The 22446-nt window shown below is 35.5% G+C and overlaps 1 protein-coding gene across 2 annotated transcripts in view; it reads right to left on the reverse strand.

The window, feature by feature from the left end:
- LOC114049642 (RAC-gamma serine/threonine-protein kinase) overlaps nt 1-22446 on the reverse strand; it is a 362981-nt gene that overhangs the window by 298858 nt on the left and 41677 nt on the right. Inside the window, exon 2 of one of the 2 annotated variants that reach the window (XM_027870917.1) lies at nt 5449-5510. The exons of the other annotated variant lie outside the window; for it this stretch is intronic. The gene's annotated coding sequence lies outside the window, so the exon portion shown is untranslated. The remainder of the gene's footprint in view (nt 1-5448; nt 5511-22446) is intronic. 2 annotated transcript variants of the gene reach the window in all.

Below are 22446 nucleotides of genomic sequence, written 5' to 3' on the forward strand. Positions count from 1 at the left end.
AAAATAAAACATACACCCAAAGTAGTAAGACAGAATGTAAACTGGAAAACAGGAACAGAGGCAGTGTGCAGCAATGAGATTACACAACAAATGTGTAGTAGTTCCACTCATTAGGGTTGTGAATCAACAAGCATTTAGTAAGTACTTAACTATGTGTCTTCTTCCTGAGTTCAATTCCAGTCACCCTCCTTAAATTTTGGAGGTTCCAAGAGAATCCATCCAATTCAGAAGGAGAGAACACTGGTGTGGAGGAGACTTTCAAAATGTGAATTCTAGGGCTGAAGTGGGATTTCAAAATGACGGGTGAGGTATGGTAGAGGAAGTAAAGGTTACAGTCTGGAGAAGAATGCCATCAGAATTCAGCAGCATGAGCATAGGAATGGAGAAAGCAGATGATGAAAGTAATCCAGGATTAACATTAAGAAAGGGAACAGCAGGAACAGGACAAAGAGATAAGGAAATCAAGGGTACAAGGGCAATGTAAAGTTGATCTAGTTAACTACCAAGGTAAAGATTTTGAAGGCAGGGGAGTGAGGCCATAGCAGGATGATAGCCTGGAAAAACTGAGAGGTATATGGTTACCAGAGGTTACACTGAGGACTGAAAATAGGTTTAGAATGGGTAAAACAGAAAATAGACAAAAGAATAAGAGGCTGTAGTCAAGTGAAAAACATCAAAATTACATATTGTAGAGGTAAAACAATTGTGTGTGATAACAAAATCAAGGGTAAAACTGTCTCCAAGTGTAACTAAAAGTAGCTTTTAGAAGTTGGGGAGGTTGATGAACTGGGAAACAAGAATATTTGAGGGGACATCAAACTGAATTCCCTAAGAGTTTGGGAGTGGAGAGAAGAAGACCATGAGCCATGTAACAAGCTCCTTGATAAAGGAAGAAAAATTACCTGGGTGACAGTACAGAACAACCAACAAAACCTCCAAAAGGTTACACACACATGCAAGCGCACTTACACGAGCAAGAGCACACACATACATAACACACACACCTACACACACACACACCCTTTAAAATGAACCTTAAAAGAGGAAAGGTTACTGACTGATGGTTGTAGAATAGTCTAAAAGTGTCAGTAAAAAGAAAGAAGTTATCTCTACTCTAGATCAAATGTGTTAGTCATCAGTGAAGATAAATCTAGTGGTAAAAAGAGTAAAAAGATATGTAGGCTTTGGGGGAAGCCAGATTTCTAAGACTTCAAAAAGATGAAAAGAAACATGAGAAGAACAGGCCTGATAGAAAGAATATTTTGTAGCCAACAGAATAGGTCTGGCGCGGGGTGGGGGGGGATGAATGAGTTGAGTAGGATAGAGATATAGGAGAGATGGCGCTGATAGATGAGTATGAAGGAAAGCGTGGTGACCTGGGAAGTAAGCTCTGGCCTAAACATCACAGGACTGTGAATCACTGAGATTCTGAGGACAGCCACAGAGCAATTGGTTGTTACACCACAGAAAGCGGCAGCTCAGTAGATGGCAGGTTTGAAGTCTTACCTCAGGCCTCACCTATTCCTCAGAGTAGATTCTAATATAGAAGATCTTTGATCCTAGATAGGTAACAAGTAAGAAGTAACAGGGAGCTGGTTAGGGAGCTGGTCCTGGGGCCTCGTAATTATATAACAGTTAACAGAAACTACTACAGGATAAGAAGTATTCCCTATGACTAAGATGGAGTTATACTATGGATGCAAAAAAAATATGGATCCAGACAAGGAAAACAATTACCATAATTAAGGATATACATAACAAAAAATAGGAACTATATGAAAAGTTTTTGACAGAGTAGTCATTTATGCTAAACCTTTAAAAGCATAGACATGAAAGGGCTCATTTTTAGTACAATAAAAATTACACATGTCAAACCAAGAGCTAGAATTATTTGCAATGGAGAAGTATTGGAAGTTTTCCCAATAAATATGGGAATAAGGGGGCAGCTAGATAGTACAGTGGATAGAGCTCTGACCTTGGTGTCAAGAGGATCTGAGACTAAATTCAGCCTCAGACACTTGACACTTACTAGCTGTGTGACCCTGCCCAGGTCACTTAACCCCGACTGCCTCACCAAAACGCAAAATAAAGGGGAAAAAAAAAAGAGGGAATAAAATCAGGATGTTCATAGCTAGGTGGCCTGGTAGATAAAACACAGGATTAGGGTCAGGAAGACCTGAGTTTGAATTCTACCTTGGCCATTTCCTAGGTTATTTGATCCTGGAGCAAATGACTTTAACTGCTCTATAATTGGGTTTCCGTCTATAAAATGGGGATAACACCACCTCCTCACAGAGTTGAGAGGAGATATGTGTGTGTGTGTGTGTGTGTGTGTGTTTATGTATGTATGTCACTTTGCACACCTTAAAGCACTATGCAAGCTATCATTCTCAACTATTTAAAGCAAAAAGACAAGAGAAATAAATTAAGGGCATAAGCTGGCAGAGAAGACATTATCTGTATTTTCACATGGCATGATGGTTTATGTAGAAGACTCCCCTCGAATAAGTAATAGCAGAGAAATTAATCAAGGTAATTAATAACTTTAGTAAAACATCAAAATACAAAATAAAACCTACAAAAATCATCAGCATTTCTACATAGAAATTTTTAAAAGCAAAAGGAAATAACAGAGAAATATCATTCAATTAAGTACTAAAATTCACTTTGGGAATCAACGTACCAAGATACACTCAAGAATTATGTAAATAATTCTGTCAAAACATTCTTTAAAAAAATAACATAAGATCTAAATAATCTGAAGGATAATCACGGTTCTTGGTCAGACAGTACCAATATAATTAAAATTATATTGCCTAAATCAGTTCAGATTTAGTGTTATCCCAATTAAACTGCGAAGAAGTTACCTTATAGAACTAGATCAAGCAATAACAAAATTCATTTGGAAGTCTAGAATCTCAAGGCAAAGAATATGAAAGGAGATATAGTACTTGCAGAGCTCCAATTATTATAAAATAGTAATAAATAAAACGATTTGGCACTCATTACAAAGAGACCAGTGGAAAAGATAAGCAAGTCTGCAAAATAATCACATATTGCTTTGCGTTTTATGTTTCAAATTTGCATATTTAATCACTGTTCAATTACCCAAGAATACAAATTCCTCGGGAGAAAACTCTCTATTAGGCAATGAGGAGTGGGAAAAATGGAAAACAGTTTGGCAGAAATTAGATTTAGACCAGTATCTTTACCCAATATGTTACAATAAGTTCCAAATAGATACGCAACTAAAATATAAAAGGCCATATAAAAATAAACTTAACAAAGGAGAGTACTTTTATAATTGTAGTAAATGGAGAAAGTCTTAATGAAGCAAAAGATAAAAGGTAAAATTGATAATTTAGGTAACATAAAATTAAAATGCTTTTGCATGAACAAAAGTAATGCAATTAGAATGAAAGAAACTGTAAAATGGGGGAAATATTTGTGTCAAATATTTCTGATAAAGAACAATACATGAGAATGCCACAAATATATTAATAGGACCACAGCCATACCTTAATAGATACATAGTTAAAGAATATAAATAAAAGTTATTTTCAAAAGAATTGCAGGCTATCAATATGAAAGACTGTTCTAAATCACTAACAATAAAAGTAACAAATTAAAATAATTCTGATATTTTACTTCACAGCCATCAAATTGGTAATGAAGATAAGACAGAAATAGTTATTGTTGGAGTAGCTTGTGGAAAGACATGACTTATTAATATGCTATTGCTGGAACTGTGAACTGATATAACTATCCTGGAAAACTATTTGATTATTAAAGTCACTAAATAATCTTTTTTTTTTTTTTTGGCTTTTTGGTGAGGCAATTGAGGTTAATCGACTTGCCCAGGGTCATACAGCTAGTAAATGTCTAGTGTCTGAGGCCAAACTTGAACTCAGGTCCTCCTGACTCAAAGGCCAGAGCGCTATCCACTGCACCACCCAGCTGCCCCAATAATCTTTAACCTTATGATTCTATTACTGGGCACATACCCCTAAGGAGGTCAAAGTCAGAAAGGAAGGCCCCATATATTACAAAATGTTCACAGCATTATTTTTTGTGGTAGCAAGAAAATAGGAGAAAAATCCAGTGCCTATTGATTGGGGAATGACACAAATTGTGGTATGTCAATGTGACATGATTATACTAAGCAACAAAAAATACGAAGAATTCAGAGATAAATGGAAATACTTGCATAAACTGATGAAGAGTCAAGTAGAACCAAGAGAATATACAAAAATGGGTAGAAAAATGTAAATGAAAAGAACAATAAAAGTTAATAGAACAGAAATCCTGATAACCAGTCTTGGTCCTAGAAAACCAATGACAAAATGCATCTCCTTCCTTTTGAATTGGGGGTCTTTAGCTGTGAAATTTTGCATATACTATGAGAAATACTTGTTATGTTGGTTGCTTTTGCTTAACAGATTTTCTTTGTTACAGGAGGATCTGATAAAATTTTATATATATATATATATGTATACATATCTACATACACACACATACACACACACACACACACACTCTCACACACACAAATGATTGTGAGTAGGGAAGAAGGCATCAATAAATCTTATTTTTTTAAAAAATTCTATTTCCACTAAAAAATAAAGAGATCCTCAAACATGAAAAGTTTGGAAACCAGTTCTCTAAAAACTAATCCATTTTTAAGTTGGTTTTAATTTTGTAGTTCCCACTTTCTATACTATTTAAATATCCTATAGTTATAGTTTCCATATTTATACTATCATATTCAATCTACTTCTCTTCCACAATATACTCATCAACATTATTATTGGGTGGCTCTGGGTGTTCTTTTTTTACATTGCTGCTATGTTAACTATAGTAAATCCACTTGTTTACAATTTATATTTTACTTTTTTTTCTCTTCTGAATCACAGAATTTGTTATCGTTTTTATGCTACTTTAATACCAATCAAGATCGATCTTGTGTCTTTGATTTTTATAACTTTCTCTTTAATACATGATGCCTTAATCAGGACTCACGGGCTTTTTGTCAAGGTACTAAACTCAGTATATCAGTCTGGAATTTACATTTCCTTAAAAATGAAAAACCTAAAATTGTTATTAAAATACATACCTTAACATTATTCGTTCTCTGACCAGCTCTCATTTATTAATGTTATTTTATCACTATCACCAAACATATGGGTCTACACTGGTATTTATTATTTTTCCCCCATATCACCAATTAACTGCTAAATTAGAGTGCAAATTTAGGTAACACTGTGGTTCAAATGCTCTAACAGTTGAACCCTAGAATAAAAAGCATCAAGCCTTTTCACTGTCTTTATGTACCATACCAAGTTACCTAAAAGATAACCACATTTATTCTTCAATTTTTTTTCTGTTGCTATAAAGCAACGACTGACTGCTTATTTTTTCAAGTCCCAGTCCAGATTCTCAGTCACTCACCCGCCCGCCATCTTATGAATCTTGTGCTTCCTCTCCTCCTGTGGGCTCCACCAAAGAGGACTCTATAAAGTAAATGTGGAGACAATTATTGCCAAAAGTAACAGAATGTGGGACTCTTAATAGATCTAGAAGGATAATTTTGGAAGCCCTAATCTACTAATTTGCTTAGAAGGCAAAATCTGAGACTAGAAATCGGAAATGTGGAGCTAAATTTCTTTAAGTTTCATTATCTGAAAGGATGTCTAATTAATAGCAGAAAACTCTAAACTTTTGAAGAACAAATTGAGAAGCTCCACAAACAAAATCTTAATTCTATTGGTCAATAAAGACCTAAAGGATGCTGCTGCTTTCTTGGGCTCTCTTCATCACTAAAATCCATCTAAATGCACAAATAAGACACTAAAATGTACACTGTTATGCTACGCAAAAGCAGAAAAATTCTTGTTATGAAATAATAGCCCTTGGATGAAAAAGGATTATCATCATAATTCTAAATATTGCTGTCATAAATCTTACTAACAAAATAATAATAATAAATCTATATATTTTACATTAAAGATGTTGAAAATAAAAATATATCATGTGGGAAGGAGGAAGGACAAGCTTATAGATGAGGGAGTGCAAAAAGTAAGTCAGAACTGCAGTTATAAAACTGTAACTGCTTTATTCTCCTTTCACTAACTGTTGAACACAGATTCAGGAAAAAATGGTAGGAAGAATATTAGTGGCCCCTCAACCAATCCTTGTCTACTTTCACTCACATCAAATGAAATTCATTTCATCACCACTGCTAAAGTCTTTTTCCCACCATTTCTGCCAACTCCTTTTTTTCCCCGTTAGGAGAAGTAAAACTAGACTGGGATACCTTAGTGTATCCCTGGCAGGTTCAGATCAACACACTGGTCTGCTAAACACACTGTCTTCTGTGAAACTGATGGCCCCACAACACCCTTTAAATTTACTCATATTTACCAGGTCTTTGCATTTTAACCACCACTTGTAATGTAATACAATACTTCTAATAAAAATTACAATAACTCAATTACTCAGAACGGTAGTGGAGATACTATGAAGAATCTCATTTTCTGAAATAAAAGATTTACTCTTTAAACATCGAAACTGATTTTATTACAGTTCTGCTTCAATGCCTCATCAAAGCATGGAATTGACTCTAGAAAGTTCTTAAAGCCTACGTCAATGTAGATCATATAAATTCTGGCAAGGCCAACCAAGCTAAAAAGGTTTCAATATCTGTTCTCCAAAGACCAGCTGAGTTAACTTTGAAGGTACTAGAAGTTTGGCCACCATGTAAACATCTTTTTTTTTTTTTTTTTTTGGCTACAGCAGTTCACAAAGGTCTTCTACCAAAGAAAAGAGGCGTTGTAATAAGCATTGGTGCATTAAGTGCCAGCACCACAAAGGCACTGACTGAAGTACCTTACATTTATTTGTATACTGCTTTGTTTTTTCCAAAGCACTTTTTAATATTTTTTTTATTTGATATTCACCAAAAAATGCTATCTCACAGACAGGTATAACTATCCAAACCCTATAAAGAGAATAAAGGTAAAAAAATTTCAGGGACTTGCCAAAACTATAAAAAAGATTTTCTGATTTCTAATCCAGTACTATTACTAGAAAAATGTTGTAAAACTGTTATTCAAATTTATTCCTAAAGCACTGTAATAAAAATTAATTGTTTTCTCAATGTCTTAAGCCAATCACTATGGTGAATAATATCTGACAATCCTGGAGCATGCCTAACATCCTCACACTATACCACTATATTCTCTACCTTTCCTCTCCAACAAGGCATTTAACCACCACCCTGGGACCCTGGTGAGAATTCAACAAGTCTAGGTGCCCCAAGAACCACCGACATGTTGTCTGTCAGTCTTAGCACCATGTTTGCCTTTACTCTGTCAACAGTAATTAAATCAACACTACCACTCCTGGGAGGGACTTGTCAATCACTTAATCATGTAACTCACTAACCATCCCTGTGACCTGCAGACAAACACCCTTGCCTGGACACTGCTTCCCTACATGTGTTGTCCTCCCCTACTAGAGTACAAGCTCTTTGAGCACAGGATTGCTTTGCTTTATGTATTTGCACTGTAATCCCAACACTTACTGAGGCTCTTTTCATTACTATGGATGGTCCTTTGACTTTTTAGCATCATGCAGAACATTTTCTACTTTTTTCAAATCGGTAGCCACTTCATCTTCTCTTGGAAGTCCTGAGACTGAGGTTGGATTCCTATTTCCATCAGTTAGTCATTTTGCGAGTCCAGGCAAAACACTTGTTCCACCTGTTTCACTGTGTGGTTTTGTTTTGGGGAAAGAATGTTTTGCAAATCCCTACACCATTATGCCATCATTGTTATCTTTTGTTACTTTAATCCATTTCCTCATTTTCAAATGCACCCTCTACACTGTCCTATTTTGAAAGACCATGACTACCCTTAAAACTTTTAAAATTATTAAATTTAAGTTCTATTCCTTAGAGGCATAAATGAGATTCTGGATCTCTTCATCCAGATATCCTTTTTGATTACTGAGCCATAATGAATGAATGAATAAAAGGATATTTATTAAGCACTTACAATGTGCTAAGCATTGGGAGATGCAAATAGAAAAGCAAGATAGAAAGTTGCATTCTAAATAAGAGATAACATGTATAGATTTCAGCTACAAGTCAGATGGAAAGATCCCTTGGTCCTTAAGGGGCAGCAGCAAATAGGTGGTAACATATCTTCTTTAATGTTATTTACACTGATAAAACCATTCATTTCTGATGCTGAACCATTCAATGGTGCCAACATCTTCACTGGTGAGGATTTTCTCTTCAGGGTCTTCAGTAGCTACAGCAACAGCATCCCCACAGAAAAGGTCACCAGGTCACATCTCCACAACAGCTGATTCCCAGGATGGTAGCTTCAGGGCCTTGGTGAAAAGTAGGGCAAATGGTTGAGGGGTTGGGGAGAAGAGACAGCAAGAGAGCTACCACTCCCAGAGCTGCTTGATTTGGTTGATCAAAAGCTAGTATTAGTAGCAGCAAGCAAGGTGGGCCCGTTCTCTTGATTATGCTCCCTTCGGTGATGGCTGCAGAGCCCAGGATCAAAGTAGGGCCAGTGATGAGTGGTATAGAAGGTGACTTCTCTTTAGATTTTAGGATCCATCCCATTTGGCAGTATCTTGGGAATATATCTTCCACTCAGCTGTCAAACTGATCTTCGTAAAGCATGTCTAACCATGTCACCTCTCTATACAATAAACTCCTGTGACTCCTTATTGCCTCCAGAAGCAAATGTAAAACTTCCTGATTAATTTTTAAAGACCTTCTTAACCTGGTCTCTTCTTATTTTTTTCCCAGCTTCATACATCTTACTCTCCATTCACATAATCTGTGATTCAGTGACTCTGCTGTCCCTCACACATAAAATTTCCATCTCCCAACTCTGACCATTTTCATTGGCTATCTTCCATGCCATTCCAACTCTCTCCTTCTTCATTTCTACCTTTAGTTTCTTTGGCTTCCTTCAGGTTTCAGCTTGAGTTCCACTTTCTATTATAAGCTTTTCCCAATTCTCCAGTTAATGCCTTTCCTCTGAGATCATCTCCAATTTTTCCTGTCTATATCTTATTTGTATATAGTTGTTTACATGTTGTCTCTCCATTTGCACTGTGTCCTCCCTGACAGCAGAGACCATTTTTTGGCAGCTAGGTGGCTCAGTGGACTTGGAGTCAGGAAAACCTGAGTTCAAATTTGGCCTCAGGGACAAACTACCTACGCGACCCTGGGCAAGTCACTTAACCTCTGTCTCAGTTTCTTTATCTATAAAACGGGAATAATAGTATGATCTAGTCCTACAGTTGTAGCGACAATCAAATAAGATATTTGCAGAACAATGTGGAAACCCTGAAGAGCAATATAAATGCTAGTGATCATCATCATCATCATCATCATCCTCCTCATCATTTTCACCCCGGACACTTATCACAGTACCTGGCACATAGCAGGCACTTAAAAATTTTTATTGATTTGTTTACTTGACTTCTTAGTATCAAAGAATTATAGTTTTGGGAGTTGGATAAGACTCTAGCAGTCATCTAATTCATTTTACATAAGAAGAAAGTGATGAACCAAGATCAACCAGCTTGACAAAAGGAGTAGAATAACTCCTTAAATCTACCAACTCTAGTACTATGTTCTTTCATCAAGTATTAACAATTTCAGGAACGCTTTCACTTTGCAGATATGCTCTATCTTCATTTTCTTTTTTTTAATTTCCATAACAACCTAACACTAGTCAAGTGTATTCTGTGTTTTGATGAAGAAACTGAACTTTGGAGATAAAGTGACTTGACTGAGGGCATAGAACTAATAGATGGGAGAATTAGACTTCAAAATCAGGTTCTCTGACTCCAAATTATATATGTTCAAAAACATGCAACTGAATATTTACTTTTCAAATGGTAAAAGTTCCCCAAAGTTCCATTTAGACATATTATAAATTAAACCACTGAAAAAAGGGCCAATTTTCTCCTTATTGCACAACAGAAGTTACCATCCTTTTAAAAGTGAGATGCAGGGGCACCTAGGTGATGTAGTGGATAGAGCACCAGTCCTGGAGTCAGGAGGATCTGAGTTCAAATCTAGCCTTAGACACTTGACACTTCCTAGCTGTGTGACCCTAGGCAAGTCACTTAACCCCAACTGCCTTACCAAAAAAAAGGGGGGGAGGGGGGCAGGTAGGTGGCACAGTGGATAGAACGCTAGCCCTGGAGTCAGGAGGGCCTGAGTTCAAATCCAGCCTCAGACCAAACACTTGACACTTACTAGCTGTGTGACCCTGGACAAGTCACTTAACCCCAATTGTCTAAAAAAATAAATAAATAAATAATAACAAAAGTGAGATGCACAGTTGCTGACCTCTATGTCCTTCTGGCCCAAAATTGTCAGTGCAGAACAGGGAGTGGCATCCCAACACAAGCAAAAGTTGAATAATGTTATACTGTTCATAAATACCTTTCCTAAATGTTCCACCAATGTAATTAATTTGAATTAGCAAGCTTAAGAAAATGTAAATCCCACCCCATACTCTTAAGTCTTACCCATGTAACCCTTTCCCTATTTTCCAGATTTCATCCAGTTGCACCTACCACTGAGCTTAAACATAGCCAATGGGACACAGAACTATAAATTATAAGATCTATTTTTCTGCTAAAAATAGAGACTGAAAAAAATATGAAACATTACCATTTATTAGCATAAACTGCTACTGGTTAAGAAAACCACCCCTTGGGAATGTGAGAAAATTGGGACACTAATGAACGGGTGGTGGAGTTGTGAACTGGTCTAAACATTCTGGAGAACAATTTGGATAGTTAACTATGGCCAAAAGGCTATAAAACTGTACATACCCTCTGACCTTAGCAATACCACTACTAGGTCTGGAGCCAAAGAGATTTGGGGGGAGAAGGGAAAGATCTATTTATACAAAAATATCTGTATTTTTATAGCTCTTTTTGTGGTGGCAAAGAATCGGAAGTTGAAGAGATAATCATCAATTGGGGAATGACTGAATAAGCTGTGGTACATGATTATGATAGAATACTACTGTGCTATATGAAATGATGAGCAGGATGTTTTCATGAAAACCTGGGAAGATTTATATGAACTGATGCAAAGTGAACTGAGAAGAACCAGGAGAAGAACGCTGTATACAGTAATAGCAATATTGTACGTATCAACTGTGAATAACTTAGCTATTCTCAGCAATATGATGACCTCCCAAGTGATTCCCAAAGGACTAATGATTAAAAAATGCCACCCACCTCCAGAAAAAGAACTGATGGAGTCTAAATGTAGATTGAAGAGTATTTTTTTCAACTTTATTATTCTTGGATTTTTTTTTGGTCTGCATATTCTTTTTCAATAAAGCTAATATGGAAATGTTTTGCATGACTGCACATGTATAAATCTATATCAAACTGCTTACTGTCTTAGGGAGGGGGAAGAAAAGAAGGAAGAGAGAGAATATGGAACTCAAAAATTTTAAAAAAAGAATGGTAAAAAATTTTATTTACATGTAATTGCAAATAAAATTAAATGTTAAAGAGAAACTGCTTACATTCTATCATTTTTTCCTTTATTTACTACTTTGTTTGTATTTCAAAAGAACTCTTACAAAGGTGTATTTCACTCTTACATACAGCATGATGGCTAATTAGAGGCATGCACTGTTCTACTGTGCTGCACAGATACTGTTTTTTACAAATTGAAGGTTTTGGTACCTCTTTGTCAAGTAAGTCTATCAGCATCATTTTTCAAACAGCATGTGGGTCACATTGTGTCTCTGTGTCACATTTTGGTAATGCTACTGTTGTCACTGTTTTGCGGCGTTATGAACCACACTCATAGAAGATAGCTAACTTAATCAATAAATGTTGTATGTGGTCTATCTACTCTACCAACCAACAGTTCCCCTATCTCTGTCCCTCTTTTCAGGTCTCCCTATTTCCTGAGACACAACTATATTGAAATGATGTCCATTAATAAGCCTCTAAATGTTCAAGTGAAAGGAAGAGTTAATTGATGTGGCAAACTTCATTCTTGTCTTATTTTAAGAAATTGCCACAGCCATACCAACCTTCAGCAACCACTAAACTGATCAGTCAGCGACCATCACCATAAAGCCAAGACTCACCAAGAGCAAAGATTACAACTCACTGAAGGCTCAGATGATGGATAGCTATATTTTAAAATTGTGTTATGTACATTGTCTTTTTCAGACATAATAGTATTGCACACTTAATAGCCTACAGTATAGTATAAATATAACTTTTATATACACTGGGAAACCAAAAAGTTCATGTGACTCCCTTTATTGCTACATTACTTTATTGCAGTGCTGTGGAACCAAACCTGCAGTATCTCTGAGGTATGCCATAGAAACATATGACTTTTAACATATTTTCAAATTTTTAAATAGAATTCTCCAAAATGAATTTTGTAAGATTACCAAAGTTTCTTTCAAAGAAGCACAAAACTTTAAATAATAAGCAACAGAAATTAGGTTATAATTTCTTACATATCCTTTTGAGGGGACTATTTTAGCCAATCTGCAAACACTAATTTAAATACTGGTTTTCTAAAAGTGAGAGTCTTGGCCACAACCAGTAACCAATAATTGAGTTGATATACTAGTATATAAGAACCATATCTATACTGATATTGTCATTATCAATTATATTGTTCAGGAGATATGCCACTGGAAAACAAGGTGGGTAAGTCATAGCAGAAGAAAGATATAAGAGATGGGAAACATAAGTGTTGTGTTGATGTCCACAAAATATTAAAAATGACCAAAAGAAAGGCCTCCAGCATGTTATGCAGAACTTCTCTGGAAGACTTACAAGACACAGGGAAGAGCTGCACAAAATGAGAGGGCAGAGATATTTGCAATATTTTTAGTGATGAGATCACAGAACCATTAAAGTACCAAAAAAGCATTACCATCAAGTTCCAGCTCACTCTGGGCCTGAAATGCTTACAGACCACGCTACTATATTATACTGATCCTTGGTTATTTGCCCTTGCCCTTCAGCAGATGTCCTTTTAAAATCTGAGTTGCTCTAGTCTCTGTACATCTACACACATCTCTTTAAACATTCTTCCTTATCACAACTGTTTGTGTCATTAGAAATTCATTCTTTAAAATATCCCGTCTATCTTTAGAATCCTAGATCATGGGATCCTATCTATCCTTTCTCTCAACTCTTTAAAATTCATTTCCCAATGTCTGCTTGTAGATATAGCTTATAGAACAGGAATGTGAAAAATAAGTGGCAGTCAAGTCACAATTATGCCACTGTATATTACATTCCTTTCTCCATGAAGCACTGCAGTTTCCCAATGCTGTTACAAGATCTGAGTTCCATATCACATAATCCACAAAAAAGAAAAGAAAGGAGAAGCAGGAGAGCGAGAAATTCTTCTCTCCTTCCCTCCTAAACATTCTTGAGATTAGATGAAAGTAGAGGAGTCACTTGTTCCAGTTTACCTCCCTCACTGAGGAGGAAAGGAAGAAAAACATTCTGCCACTGGGTGGGGTAAAGAACAATCTGTGCCCCTTTGGCTCCATTCAGAAGATTTGAGCCAATTGAATCAACATGTTTATCAGCTAATAAAGCTAAGATCGTTTTATAATTTTATGCACTTGTAAGGAAATCACAAGCTCTTTTTTTTTAAAGTAGCACTACTGAAGACTAAAAGGTATATTTTTAGAAAATTGGGTCAGGTCTTTGTTTACAAAGAGTAAAAACTAGAATAACTCTCTCATCAGGTCAAGATGTTTATTACTCATCTGCAAAGAGTTTAAAGAAATTTAAGTTTTAAAGTATTTTGATGTAAGGGTCAAAGACTATCTGACCTATTAGTTCTGCCAACAATTTTTCTAAAAATTATTTCCTGTACCAGGGAACTCTCACTGTTCTTGCATGAACAATAATGAAAAGTTATTTATGTAACCACTAAGATTATTTGTTCCTTTTAAAGCAGACTTAAATTCATTTAGTAATAACTATATCCCAGAAGCAGCCTGAGAGTCAGAAAGACCTGGGTTCAATTTCTACCTCTGACGCATGACAGCTGGGCAAATCACTTAACCTAAATAAACTAAGCAATTCTAACTCCTATACAAGTTACACAGAATTTGCTCATCTATACAAGTGAAGGAAATTTCCACAATGGAAATTTCAAGCAGGGATGGATTTTCAGATCTAGACCCAAAAGAAAAATAGAAAAAAAAGAAAAAGCCATTTAAAAAACTTGTATATATAATACATACTGGTTATTTTTCACTATTTGTAGGTATCAATTGTTTTTTCTCAGAGAAGTACATATCTTAAAATATTAAACATATAAGCTATTAAACCATATGCAAAATTAATAAAGCTTAAAACTGCACTAAGATTTTTGGGACAACTTGTATTATTTTAATAACTAAGGACCTTTTTAAATCATCTAAGGAGAGAAGACGGGAACGGGGTAAGAAAGGAGAAATGGGAGAGTGAGAGGGAAAGAGAAGGGTAAGAGGCAGAGAGAGAGAGAGAGAGAGAGGAGGAGGAGAGGGAGAGGGAGAGGGAGAGGGAGAGGGAGAGGGAGAGGGAGAGGGAGAGGGAGAGAGATCTCCTTTTCATTCAAAATCCTTCAAGATACATTAAATAAAAATATAAGTCTCTGGCTGGTAACTTGGTAATTCATTTGCTCAATGAGGAGAGAAAAATACATTCTTTAGTTTATTACCACCTACAGATGTTTACCATTTCAAAATTAATTTAAAGTTCTAAAGTGTGTTTTTTTTAAGTTATGAAAAAAAAGTATTTGACTTAATACAGCAAAATGTTACCTGACAGACTCTTAAACAAGATGATTTCTAGCTTTATGTCTCATTTGCTAGCTATGATCAGAGGATCATTTAACTGGGTTATTTTTGTTAAATATGCCTCTGAAGGTCTCTTGAAAGATTTTGATGTATGCTTACCAGAGGTATTTAACAATATGTCAGAGGAAACCCAGCAAAGAGTTCAAGCTGAAGAGTCCACTTTCTCTGTGGATGATTACTGCAGAGGCTCCTAGAAAAGATATGTAATCACTCTAAAGAGTTTGATCTGACCATTCATATAGGAAAGACCAAGCAGATAAAGACTGCTCATTGCCCAAATTAAAACATACATTTGGAGAGACAATCTATAAGGCTTATCCAGCAGCATGTGTATCTTGGAGAAGTAGTACAGATGGAAAATAAGTTTGGCTCAAAACTGAAAAGAATGAGCAGAGTGGCTAAGTGGTCTGGATTACCTTCAAGTAATAACAAATCTCCCCCTTAATGATCCTGAGCTTCACATGAAAGAAAAGGTTCCATCATTTTAATATCAATATCCTACTGGTGTTATACTGTATGTCTACAGGACATGGAACACCAACAATGGAGGAGTACATGGTGGGTATGAAAAGGCTGTAACACATAAGCAATGAGGAATTGTGAGGAAGAGGAACTGAGATATGATATGTCATAAGGGAAATAGAAGATGAGAATAGAAGATATATAAGTCACGTAGCAGAGGCAAAGGAAGACAGGTAGATAGTCCAAGTGTTCCATTGGTATCCTTGAGGTGTCTGGAGAAAGTGAGGAAGGTCTCCAGCACAGTGGACGGTCACTAGTTAGCTAGGTGGTACAATGAATAACACAGGGCTTGGAGTCAGAAAAACCTGAGGTCAAATCCAGTCTCAGATACTTACTAGCTGTGTGACCCTGGGCAAATCACTTAACCTGTTTCTTCAGTTGTAAAATGGATAAAAATAACACCTAACTTCCAGTGCTGTTGTGAGGATCAAATTAGATAATATTTGTAAAGTGCTTAGCAGAATACCTGGTACGTACAAATTTATGACGACACGGATAAGAACTATACAAGACAGGAAGTCATGGGTGGATTTCAGTCTGCATTCTACCAGAAAACTTCCAAATTTGATCTTTTTCACAGATCTACTTGAGTATTTGACATTGGAGAAGAGTTAGATGAAATAAGATACTGCTGAAGGAGGAGGGGTGAGAGGTGATAACAGGTCACAGAACAAGGAAAATAGAAGAAATGACAGCAGATGCTTCTGTTTTCGGACAAGGACAACAATCTAGGAAAAACAAAAACTGATAATTCCCTAGTATAAATGAATGAATGAATAAAATAGAAATAAATATGAATGGAATAAGAGCCTACCTGGGTGTCCTTGGTGATTCCAATCATCAGTACCAGATGAATTATATCACAAGTTGAAAAAAAAAACTAAAAGAAATGATTGACAATGATCAAAGATCATGGAGAAATTTTGACTTGGTTTTCAAAAAAGGAAAGAGAATGTAGTCCACAAACAATACACCAGTGACCTGAACTTAAATTCCAGGCAAAATTCTAGAATGTACTATTAAAGAGATGGTTTAATGACCATCTTACAAAAGAAATTGAGCACAAGACCTTGATGGCAGCCATCATAGATAGGCCAGGCCAGATAAATCTGAGGGTCTCTTGTTCTTAAGATTACTAAATCAGTCAATCAGAAGAGCATCTTAAACACAACCTATGCATATTTTACAATTCACATATGATGTGAGATAGGTTTTTAAGCTCTCAGGGCCCTGGGCAGCAGCACTCTAAGAAGGGGAGTTGCAGATACTTGCATAATTGCATGGACAGAAGTAGTTTTCCTACACAGGTAAAATCACAAGTCCAGGATAACAACAATAATTTTTAAAAGAATACTTTCAGAAAGTTTCAAGCTTCAGGAGGTTGAAAAAAAAAAGGAAAAAAGTAACAAGGTAGTTGTGGTCAAAAAAGAAGGTATCAACAATGAAGTTCTGAGAAGTAGTGGTAATAAAGTAATTATGAGACCTTCCTGAATTGCCTTGTAACTCTAGAAGAAAGAAACTTCTATATTATAAATGTCAGATTAGGACAGATTTAAACAGATTAAAAATCAATCTATTCAATTATTTTCTTAAAAAAAAAATCATGGGTTTCATATAACAAAGTTTAAGGAAAGAAAAAAAGGAAGAAAATGAAACTGCAAATAAATTTTATTACACACATAAGTTATCTTTAAAGAGTTACTTAGCATTGTTTCCTTTATTGGCATAAGAATTTATGTCTAATTTATAGGCATAATTTATAGGCATGTTTCCTTATTTCTTTAATTTTTCCTCATATTTCCTTTATTTCCTTAATAGGCCTTATAGCCAATTAAAAGAAAATCATACGGAGAATCCCTCTGAAACCCATACTTAAAGCATCTCTTTTTTTCCTTCCAGAGAAGAACTGAGAGGGAACGAATTTTATATCAGAGAGAAGTTGGTCCTACCACCGTTAAGTGAGTCCCTGGAAGAGTAAAAAAGGACACACTTTATGGGAAAAGCTGTCTCTCAGATTCTTAAAAGGTCAGATTATAGGATCAAAGACTGAAACTAAAAAGGACCCTCAAGGTCATCTAGTCCAGGGCTGTGTAAACTTTTTGTTTAGGCAGATTTAGTTGGGGTTGCTTGGCCTGAGGGCATGCGAAGTGCAAAGTGCTCATGCTTTGTGCTCAGAACCGCAGTGAAGTTGCACATTGCAACATGGGCAAGCACCACCAAAAACACCTCATATTCATGACACATTTAATTTTTAATTAATTTTTGGTCCTTGCACATTCAGAAACCTTTTACTGTTGCCAAATTTTCATAACCCCATTTGGAGTCACAACACAGTTTAAGAGGCACTGATCGAGTCTAATCTCCACATTTTACAGATGAGAAAACAGAGGCCCAGAGAAGTTAAATGCAAAATCATGCCCAGTAAACTCCAAATACTGAAGCTTCCACAGCCACACATTCTTCCCACAGTAGTTTCAGTATTTAGTTAGACCTGTAACCCCAGAACACCAGACATACCTATACTGAAATGTAATTAGTAAAGCACATGACAAAGAACACAACTCATCTGGAAATGATCTTCTCTCCGCAAGTATGAATAATCAAGAGCAAATTTTACAGACTGCTCTACCATGCAGTTTCATTAAAATTTTGAAAATGTGTTCCTGCAAAAACAACAATGACAACATTTTGGCCCCACACATAATAAAAACATTACTGAGTCTTTGCAATTCAAAAATAGATGCATATCTTATTATTGCTCTTGATAATAAGGATAAAAATAATCATGGCTGACTTTTATATAGCATTTTAAGATTTGTAAAGCATTTTACATACAATTTGGAAGGCAGACAATATATGCCATAAAGATTTGGACACTTTTAAAGATACATCAGAATTCAGTCAGTCTCTACTTCTTTTGCTTCAACAACCTCAGAAAGCAAAACGTCATGTTGCACCCTCCTTATCACAGAATGGGATATCAAATAAATCACAGGTATTATCAATAAAGTATCATAAAAGCAAATGCATGATTAAAAGTCTATATAAAATTTAAAATAGTAAAAATACTTAAAAATGCTTAGACATATGTACTCTACATATGGCTTAATTATAATAGAAAACTCATAACAGGAGACCAACAAAGATGGTGGAGGAGGAGAAAGAATTACAGCCCAGCTTTCCCACAGATCTACTCAAAAAGACCTAAAAAAAAAAAAAAGAAAACAAAAAGAAAAATAAAAAAGCACCAATCCAAGATACCATGAAGAAACGCAAAGGAAAAGAACAGTGACTGATTTTTCCAGTCCAGATCAGCTTAGGAAATGTGAAACAGAGCCTAATACATTTTAAACTTCATTTCTACCTTATCCTGTCAAAGGAGCACATGTGTGTGCATACACATACACATACATAAACATACACATACACACACAAACACACACACCCCCCATACCCTAACCTCAGGGAGTATATCAGGAAGGGGGAAGAGAGGGAGGGAATAAGGAAGGAAGGAATGGAGGAAAGAAAGAAGGAAAGAAGGAAGAGCACATAATTGGCATCTGGGCAGAGTAGAAAGAAGTAAGGAAGGTGGAAGCAGAATCTATTGAAAATAGAGCACTAGCACTTTTTTGTGAAGAAGGTATGGGAAGCAAAGAGTAAAAAGTATAAGAATAGATAAAGGGAAATACACAATTAATAATCAAAATTATGAGTGTGAATAAACTCACCCACAAACAGAAAGATGCAGACTCGATTACAAAGAAGAATCCAACAACAGGTTGCTTGCAATGAACATCCTTAAAACATAAAGATTCACATAAGGTTAAAACAACAGGCTAGAACAAAATGTGTTATACCTTAGATGAACTCAAAATGGCTGGGAATAGCAATCATGACTTCAGACAAGACAATGCAAAAACATACTTGATTAAAAGAGATAACAAAGAAAATGCATTATGCTGTAAGGTCACATAGACAATGAATTAACATCAATACTTAGCATACACACACACACACACACACACACACACACACACACACACACACACACACACACACACACATGTTGGATGACAAAGCACTAAATACCTAAAGGAAAAATTAAATGAATTAGAAAAATGTTATGAACGTAAAAATATAATAGTGGAGGACCTCAATATACCTTTTTCAGACGTACACAAATCTAAAAAAATAAAATAAAGTGCCTGAATAGATTTTTTTAAAATTTACATATCATCAACCACCAGCTAATGATGAGAATTGAAAGGAGTATACATATATATATATTTTTCTCATATATGCATGACATTTTTACAAAAATTACTCATGTATTAGGGCATAAAAGCCTTTCAAACTAATGCAAAAAAAAAAACTGTTAACTGAACTTACTGAAATAAAAATTATAGTCAATAAAAGGCTGCTGAAGAAAAGATTAAAAATTAAATTCAGACCTAAAGAACTGGAATATCAAAGAGTAAATCACAGAAACAACAGACAATGTCATTAAAGATATTGATAATAATGAGATCATATCAAAATATTGGGGATGCAAATCAAGTAAATTCTTAGAGTAAAATTTGTATCTCTAAACACCTTCATCAATAAAAGAAAAACAGATCAATGAATTGATCACACAACTAAAAAATCTAGAAATTCAACACATTTTTAAAACTCTAATTAAACATCAAAATAGAAATTCTGAAAACCCAAAAGATTACCAAATTGAAAGAAATTAAAATATTTTAATTAATAAGTAAAGCAAGGAGTTGGGGTGGGAGTTTTGTGGGGGAGGAAAGAAGGCATATAAATAGATAGACCATTGGCTAATTTGATTTTTTTTAAAAATGTATCTCAGTGTCAGCTAGATGGCGCAGTGGATAGAGCACCAGTCCTGGAGTCAGGAGGATCTCAGTTCAAATCTAGCCTCAGACACTTGACACTTCCTAGCTGTGTGACCCTGGGCAAGTCACTTGACCCCAACTGCCTGAAAAAAAAAAATTTAACGATATCAAAAATGATACAGAATTCACAACAAATGAAGAAACAAATGAAATTATTCAAAAGTATTTTGCCCAACTATATGCCAAAAATTGACTACCTAAATGAAATGGATGAATATGTGCAAAACTATGAAATAACCAAATTAACAAAATAAGAAACAGAAAATTTAAAGAACCCAATCTTAGAAAAATAAATTGAAAAAGCCATAAATGAATTTCTCTACCCTTCCCAAAAGAAAACCAACAAAGGATCTGATAAACTTACCAGCAAAATATAACATTCAAGTAATAATCCCTTTCAATATTATAAAATTGTTTAAAATAAAAATAGAAGGGATCCTACCAAATTCCTTCTATAACACAAATAGTTTTTATACCTGAAAACAGAAGAGTGAAAACAGAGAAACAAAAGTATAGACCAGGGGTGGGGAACCCGTGGTCTCAAGGCCACTTGTGAACCTCTAGGTACTCAAACTTCACAGAAAAAATTCCCTTAATAAAAGGATTTGTTCTATAAAACTTGGACTCAGTCAAAAGACCCCACCCAAGTACTTAGAAGGCTACATGTGGCCTCAAGGCCACAGGTTCCCCATCCCTGCTATACACCTAATGAACACGAACACAAAAATTTTCAATAAAGTACTAGCAATGAAACTGTAGTAACATATTGCAAAGATTAAGCACTATGACAGGTTAAACTTATATAAGAAATAAAAAGTTGATACAATATTGGAAAAAATATACAGATCATATTTAAGCAATACAACAAAAATCAAATGACTCTAGCAACAGATGCTTTTGTCAAGCTATGGCACCCAATCTTGTTAAAAACACAAGAAAACATAAGATTCAATAGACTTTTCCTTAGTAGTATGTAACTAAAACTGAGGACCATCATTACATGTAAAGGGAATGAAACAGGCATTTACAACAAGAGTAGGAGTAAAGTAAGGATGCCTATTATCACTATTACTATTTGATACACTATAGAAATGTTAGCTATTTTAAATTAAATGATGATAAACATGATGAATACTGAGAAGCCTGGAAAGACTTAGATAAACTGATACAAAAGTAAAATAAAGCAGCAAGATGGTACAACAGATAGAATGCTGGACCTGGAGTCAGGAAGACTCATCTATGTGAGTTCAAATCTGGCCTCAGACACACTGGGCAAGTCATTTAACCCTGTTTGCCTCAGTTTCCTTATCTGCAAAATGAGCTGGAGAAGGAAATGGCAAATCACTCCACTATCTTTCCTCAAAAAAACCCAAACTGGATCACAGAGAGCCAAATGCAAGCGAAACGACACAACAAAGGTGATCCAGGAAAACAATATATACAATGGCTAAAATATCAATGGAAGGTACCATAACCACGAAATAATCAAAATGGAACGCCGTGAAATTATAATGATCAAACTTGCCCCATCCCCCCCAAAAAATGCAAGAAGAGTCCTCCCCTGCCTTCTTTGCAGAGGTGGCACTATCTTGGCACAGAACACTACATATAAAGTCAGATTTTTCCTTCATCTAGTCATTTGCCAAATCCTATGAATTCTAAATTCACTCTTCCATCAGGCTCTTTATTTATTGTCATCATTTATGATTTGAAGTTTCAGAGGTGGGAAACCTGTGGCTTCAAGGCCACATGGGGGCCCTCTAGGACGTCAAGTGCTGTCCTTTGCCTGAATCCAAACTTCACAAAACAAATTCCCTTAATAAAAGGATTTGTTCTGTAAAAGTTGTACTCAGTATCCTGAGGACCTAGAAGGCCCTATGTGGCCTTGAAGTCACAGGTTCCCTATCCCTGAGCGAACTGTTATAAGAACCTCCTAACCAATATCTCTATCTCAGTCTCTTCCCTTTCAAATCCACACAACTCCAAACATTATCATTTTTTCCAAAAACAAAAACACAACTTTGATGGGGTTCTATATCACTACATATTAAATAAAATACAAACTTCTTGCCCTGTCATAAAACCTAACTTGAAGCCACCTTTGTAGATTTATTTCATAGTAC

Source organism: Vombatus ursinus, unplaced genomic scaffold (assembly GCF_900497805.2).
Source record: "Vombatus ursinus unplaced genomic scaffold, bare-nosed wombat genome assembly UNPS02014798.1, whole genome shotgun sequence".
Taxonomy (NCBI): Eukaryota; Metazoa; Chordata; class Mammalia; order Diprotodontia; family Vombatidae; genus Vombatus; species Vombatus ursinus.